General features: G+C 44.3%; 1 protein-coding gene across 1 annotated transcript in view; it reads right to left on the reverse strand.

The window, feature by feature from the left end:
- LOC143115071 (semaphorin-3F-like) overlaps nt 1-369 on the reverse strand; it is a 31,358-nt gene extending 30,989 nt beyond the window's left edge. Inside the window, exon 1 of the mRNA XM_076276935.1 lies at nt 1-369. This exon is cut by the window's left edge and continues 152 nt beyond it. The gene's annotated coding sequence lies outside the window, so the exon portion shown is untranslated.
- Nucleotides 370-7,041: the final 6,672 nt, after the last annotated feature.

The following is a 7,041-nucleotide window of genomic DNA, read 5'->3' on the forward strand; positions in this document are numbered from 1 at the left end:
CCTTGAAAGTGTATTAAATATTTCGACGCAAATCAAAATCACCAAAATGCACCAAAACGACAAGAATGTATCTTTATGTAGCCTGTGTACGTCGACACCTTTTACAGAATAACGCGCAGCGCTGCGGCTTTCCAATCTCTCTGCCCTCTTCTCTTGAAGTTAAATGATTCGAGTCCAATAATCAAATCAGCGTTGAACTTCTGGCAGATAAAAGAAACATACGGAGAGGGTAGACTATACCGACGCACCGCGAAGACTTCACTCTGCGGTAAAAGTCTAGACTTAGAGCGATGGCAGGTGTTCGGCGCACTCTCCTTGCGATCTTTCCCTCCCCTGCCGCTGTCCAAGCTGTCACATATACTCTACAACTGTAACTCTCTAGAAGTTGGGTTAACTCACAAGGTGCCGGTGTGACGAGCCAGGATGAAGGTGATGCAGTACTTCCGAGGGGAGTGTGGGAACGTGACAGAAGGTCAGACCCTATTGGGTCTCTGAGAGAAACTAAATTGGCTTGTGATCGTGGATGTAGTCTAGTTGCGGGGTCTTTAACTTATGAAAAATGGGCACCGCAGTCGCAGCTGGTGCCGATGGCTTAATACTGAATATAGACTGTTGTGATTTGTATGTTTTATCTGAGCTATTCCTGACGAGCAAGCTAAAGAACATGATTATAAAAGTGATTTATATTCTATATTGGATTTAATAATGTAATGTATATACTGCATAGTAACAACTGATGACATATAACATAAAATTGGTGGTATTTCCAGGATGGATGATTTGCTACAATCCCCTGAAATGGAAACCCTTCTAACCTGTTCAGTTAGGTCGTTAATCACACATAAGTCACGCGTGTCATTATTCAGAATTTCAATTGAGGCTTCGCCATGCATGTGACCGTTTTGGAGCAGCGCGCCATCAGACGAAACAGCACATCACATGCGCGCTGGGGACAACTGACAGCTGTCGCAGGGCTGCCCGGGATCACCACGGCCAAATGGGAACGGGCACTGTCCCCGAGACTGCGGGGAAAAGTTTCCCTGAATTCTCCAGATTCCTGGCCGTCCTGCTCGGGGCTCGCAACAACCGAGACAAAAAGGCAGCCGGGGGAAGGGTTTTCAGGGAGGATATTCGTGTCGAGGGCGAATTGTTTGAACCCAGCGGTGTCCTGTCAATGGGCCTGCCGCTGTGCGCTTTAGTTTTTCGTTTGGCTGGACTTACAATAGACAGAGATTTGTTGTGTACCAGGCAACACCAGGAGTTTGAAATGGCACCGACCCCCGCTGCGCGATGCTTAACCCAGAAAATCACTCACATATCTGTGTCAAAGGCTTTGAAAGAAAGGGATCACTTTGCACATATGAAGAGATCACTTCTAAGACAGGCAAACAATTACTTTTATCTGCTGAGAATTAAAAGTCATCAGCACAGCTGGCATTCTCTGTCCATTACAAATCATTGACTTTAAAAAGGAGAGCCACTGGTCAGCTAGGGGTCTATACTACATCTATCCTCCCTCAGACCTCACAAGGATGTGCAGGCTCCACTCGTTTTTTTGTTTCTCTCTGTGGGAGGGCATCCTTTATTCTAGAGAAGAGGAAGTGAGTCATTTGTGTGTTTTTTTGCATGTGTGAAAGCCCAGGTCCCTGCACACACGACGAGCCTTGGCTCACCAGCGCAGCAGAAGTCTCACTGCCCTCTCCCACTGACCCCTCTCTCATGGCTTTTACAGCCCCGGACTGACTCCTCATCCTCTGCATGCACATATGTACACAGTCACGCTTACTAAACGGTCTTCTGGGAACAAAGACACAGTTCCTAATACCCCACTCATCAAGGAATGAAAGCGAACTGGTGCTGTGTCTATTCAACACTGTAGTGAATGTGTACATCTCTAGAGTATTAGTCACAAGATAGGATGAGAAAACCTACAGTTAGGTGAACAACTTGACCTTAGCCAAAAAAGAAACAGTCTGTGTGGAACTGACGTTTTGCAAGAGAGTTTTTTTTTTTTCACTAAGTGTAGCCTATACCCCACTCAGCCCACTCTCATGAGGTGTGGCTGCACTCTCTCTTACTCCCTGGTCCCTGTGGGCCTTAAGCCCTCTCTGGTGAACGTGCGGTTATAGGTGGACGCTACTACCTCTCCCAAAAAAGGCCTCTCTAAAGTGAAGATAAAATGCAACATATGATCAAATTCAAAAATAGCATCCACTGGGGACTACATCACTACGTCTGAAGAGTCGATTCCTGAGAAATTACTTCAGTCCATTGTTTTCTTTTCCATTTTCTGTCTTTCGTCTGCATCTGTATTTTGAGTGTCTGCATGCCATGCCGTGACATTTGCACAGGTTCTGGCCCATTATGAAGGCCTTGGCCCCAAGGCTGGCTATGAATGAACTTCCTCCTCTGGGGCTAAATAGGTGGGAGGGTGAGTAAATAAGTTCCCAGTCCAAATGAGAGCTTTAAAAGGAAAGAGAGAGAGAGAGGGAGAGAGACAGAGAGAAAAGGGGAGAGAGAGAGAAAGAGAAAGAAGGAAAACAGAAAGAGAGAGAGAAAAAGGGAGAAAGAGAGAGAGAGAAAGAAAAGACAGATTAAGAGAGAGAGAAAAGAAGTGAGGGAGAGAGAGAAAATGGGAGAAAGAGAGATAGAGACCCGCAGGTTGGGTACACACCCCATTTACAGACCCTTGGTCCTACCCACACCATTTGTTTTTTCCCCTTTTTTAAAGTTGGGTCATACTTCCTTAAGCTGGAGGTATTTCTCTGTAAAGGATTAACATGGACACGGATGGAGTTTCATGCTCAAGGGCTCTGTGAACTTTGACCCTAACTTGTAAAAGCTTAACGTGTTCCTGTATATTAATGAAATGTTACACGGCTGAAATCTGCCTCTGGGCCCTGAGCTTTAACTGACAGGTCACAACATTTGCCTTCCCAAGGGCCGGGGTGAGTTTGTCCTGGTAGACCCCCTCGTCGTGACAAACCGTGTGAAATGGGAAGTCTTCACAGTGATAAAATGTACTGTGCTGTTTTGTACAAATAGAGTTTGGCTGTAGAATGATGACTTGCAAATCTGCAGATGTTGACAGAAGTCTGTTTAGTATGAAAAATCACATATAGTTTTGTGGTGGACAGCATTTTCACTCCTTTGACTCAAACCCTTTAGCTTTTAATAAATCACAGCTCAGAAATCCAACACCACGTCAGTTCATTATCAGCATGTCACATGTGATACAGTAATATCAAAGACTTTGCCACAGATACAACTTTGTATAACCCAGTGGATGTGTGGTCTTTCTTGCCCAAAACAATACTGTTACATTAATCTGAAGTCTCTGACATAATGAGAACAAAAGCTGAGGTAGCCATGTTCTTTTTCTGCTCTGTCTCACACACCATGTCCAAAATGCCATGTCCTCAGCTGACAAAGAAAGGTAAACTGCGTTGACAGTGTTTTATGTAAATTAAGAGCTTTAAAATCCCTTAACTCTGCAGACCCAACAAACACCCCTGATCTGTCACCAGTCACATTTTAAGCAAACCACAACATTACAGTGTCAGTAACTATGATATCAATTACACTTTGTTGGCTTTAAACATTCACAGGTTCTGTCGGTTGATACGCATCACCTGTTCAAGCGACGACATACATATCACCCCAACTCAAAGCCTCTGATTACTACCCCCTCCAGGCTGAGTATGACTAAAAGGGTCTTTGGTGCATGAATTCATTTTGAATCTGATTCCTGGGACGAGGAAGGCTGGGTTATGTAAGAGGGGAGTAGTGTGGGGATCCGGGAACAGGTGTTGGGATGTCCAATAGAGCGCACGCTTAGACCCGTATTAAAAGAAGAGGGCTGGTGAAAACGCCTCACTGGAGTGTGTGAGCCATGCGTACGTGGCACACATTCCAGCAGCTCCTGCCTCATATAGGTGGGAAGAGGGTGTGCTCTCAGTGTGAGTGTGTGTGTGTGTGTGAGTGTGTGTGTGTGTGTGAATGGGGCATGTGCACATGTCTCTGCGTGTGTGTATGTGTGCGTGTATGTGTGTATGTGTGTGTGTGTGTGTGTGTGTGTGTGAATGGGACATGTGCATATGTCTGTGTATGTGTGTGTGTGAATGGGTCATGCGCATATGTGTGTGTGTGTGTGTGAATGTGAGGGGTGTGCGTGTATGTGTCTGTGTGTGTGCGTGTGTGTGTGAAGGGGGTATGTGTGTTTTTGTGAGTGTGTAAGGGAGGTATGAATGGGTATGATGTGAGTGACTAGGTGTCTGTGTATGCCAATTTGTGTGGTAAGTGTAGGGTGCAGGATAAGAATAATAGGGTCTGTGTATATGCATATTGAGGTGATGACTGTGTGTGTGTGTGACAGTATGTGGGAGTGTATGAACATCTGAAATGAGAGGGTCTGTGTGTGTGTGTCTGTGTCAGATTGTGTGGCTGTATGTTGTGTGAGTGAGGGTCTCTCTGTGTGAGTGTGTGTGGGGTATATGGAGGGTTATGGGTGAGTCAAAGGCTGTGTGAGTGTAGACACACGTGTTTTTAGTATGCGCATGTGTGTGGGTTGTGAGTGTGTGCTGTGTGTGTGTTTATGTCAGTTGTGTGTGCATAGCTGTCTGTGTGTAGCTATATGTGTGTGCATGTGTGTATGTGTGTGTGTTTGTATGTATGTGTGCATGTGTGTGTGTCATGCATGTGTGTGAGTATGTGTGCATATGTGCGTGCGTGCGTGCATGTGCATCTAAGGCTATGAATGTGAGGCTATTTACAAGAAAAACATCCCCCCTCTCCCTGTGACGCCATCCGTGCTCTGTCACCTTTGACAGGCCGCCGACAATGAGTCGGCAAGTTTGCTTTGCTTTTTCCTCCCATAGAGGTGCAACAGCTGTTTAAGCACAACCCTTTTCTGTTCTCCAAACAAGAGCAGAGAAGAAAGGCCTGACATAGAGAGAGAGAGAGAGAGAGAGAGGAGGAATATGAAAGGACTGTGTGGAGGAGGAGGGAGAGCGTGGTACATCTGTCTTCTGAGGGAAATCTGTCGACACTTTAGCGTTAGCCTCAAGGAGCCCCAGAATAGACGGCCGTGCTAATGCCGCGGCTCATTAAAGATGGATGCCGCGCCGCGTGATTTTAGGAGCCGATAAAGAGGGCCACGTTTTTTTCTTTTTTTTTTCCCAAAAACTCCCTCTCTCTCTTTCTCTCTCTCTCTCTCCTTCTCTGTCTCTCTCTCCTTCTCTGTCTCTCTCTCTTGCATGCACTGAACACTTCATTTCATCTCCATCTTGATTGTCTATCATCTGTTGCTTTGTTTGCTTTGCTCAAAGGGAGGCTCAGCAGGCTGCGGTGAGTTTCGAGGTGAAGACAACACTCCCATCATTTAGGAATCCACACACACACACACTGTACATGTCCCACCTCACTCATACACACACACACACATACACACACACAAATGCATGTACACTGACACGCGCATCAACTGCGTGTTGCACACAAGCATATTTACAGTACACACACACACAAGCAGACACTCACAACTACATTAACAGTGAGGAGAGGAACAGAGCATATTTGATTATTTAAGGATGAAAGGCATTTTCTTAAAGAGTTTTGTTCTGTGTGTGTCTCTCTCTCCCCCTTAGCACCCTCCATGTGCATGAAAAATGTGCTATATAAATAAACACTTACTTATTTACCCTGTTTCTCTCGCTCTCTCACTCTGTGTGTGTGTGCATGTATGACTGCACTCCATTTAAAGTATGTCCAGTGCATCTTGCAACCATCCTAAGCACTGCGAGTGGTCATTTTCAGGAAACCGTATTCCAGCTGTCTGATCAACCTACCACCTCACCACACACACACACACAACTTTGTGATCAATCTACTGTATCATCTCACCACACACACACACACACACACACACACACACACACACACGCACGCACGTGCGCACGCACGCACCCACACACACACTCATTCATTCACCTTTTATTTTCATTCTCGGGTGTACAATTGAGGGCAGCCCTCATTTTCAATGTAGCCGAGATACAACATAAAATAATAACATAATTCATATAATTACAGCAACCACTAAGATCACAACCATAATACAAAAATAAATAAAATAAAATAAATGATAAACAATCAGATAAAACAGTTACAGACTGGTACAGGGAGGTTTGTTACTAATGATTTGAATTGCCCATACAAAACTAAAGAGTTTAGCTTAAAGGTGTGTTGAATTGAGTTCCAAGTGGTGGGGGCATCCAAACAAAAAGCTCAGAGCGAACATAGGAAACTTTGAGACACACACACACACACACACACACACACACACACACACACACACACACACACACACACACACACACACACACACACAAGCTTTGATGACACTACACAATAAATAAACATAGTGCAAACAAGTAAATGCATCAATAGATAAATAGAGAGGTACTCTAAGTGATGTATTAGCTAACTGGAGGCTCCCAGGCAAGATCACTGTGGTGGCGCCAGAGCTGAGGATATATTAAAAGCCACCCAATAAATAAATAAAGAAGTAAATAAACACATTTGAAGATGAATTCATTAATACATAAATAAAATATAGATATATAGATATTACTGTTATTCTATTCTATCTGAGTAGTACTTCTTGCTGCACGAACAATATGTGGCACTGTACCTTTATTGTACCTTCATTGTTTTGGATAAAAGCATCAGTTAAATGAGATGAGATACATACATTGCTCAAGCCTCTCTCTGAGCTGCTAAATGAGATGAGATGCATAGATTGCTCAAACCTCTCTCTGAGCTGCTGAATGAGATGAGATACATACATTGCTCAAGCTTCTCTCTGAGCTGCTAAATGAGATGAGATACATACATTGCTCAAGCTTCTCTCTGAGCTGCTAAATGAGATATATACGGTCCCTCTCTCTGAGCTGCTAAATGAGATGAGATACATACTGTACATTGCTCAAGCTTCTTTCTGAGCTGCTAAATGAGATGAGATATATACATTGCTCAAGCTTCTCT

Source organism: Alosa pseudoharengus, unplaced genomic scaffold (assembly GCF_046254945.1).
Source record: "Alosa pseudoharengus isolate Yale_2024_CS ecotype anadromous, Long Island Sound unplaced genomic scaffold, YU_APseudo_1.1 YU_APseudo_1.1_scf_9, whole genome shotgun sequence".
Taxonomy (NCBI): Eukaryota; Metazoa; Chordata; class Actinopteri; order Clupeiformes; family Clupeidae; genus Alosa; species Alosa pseudoharengus.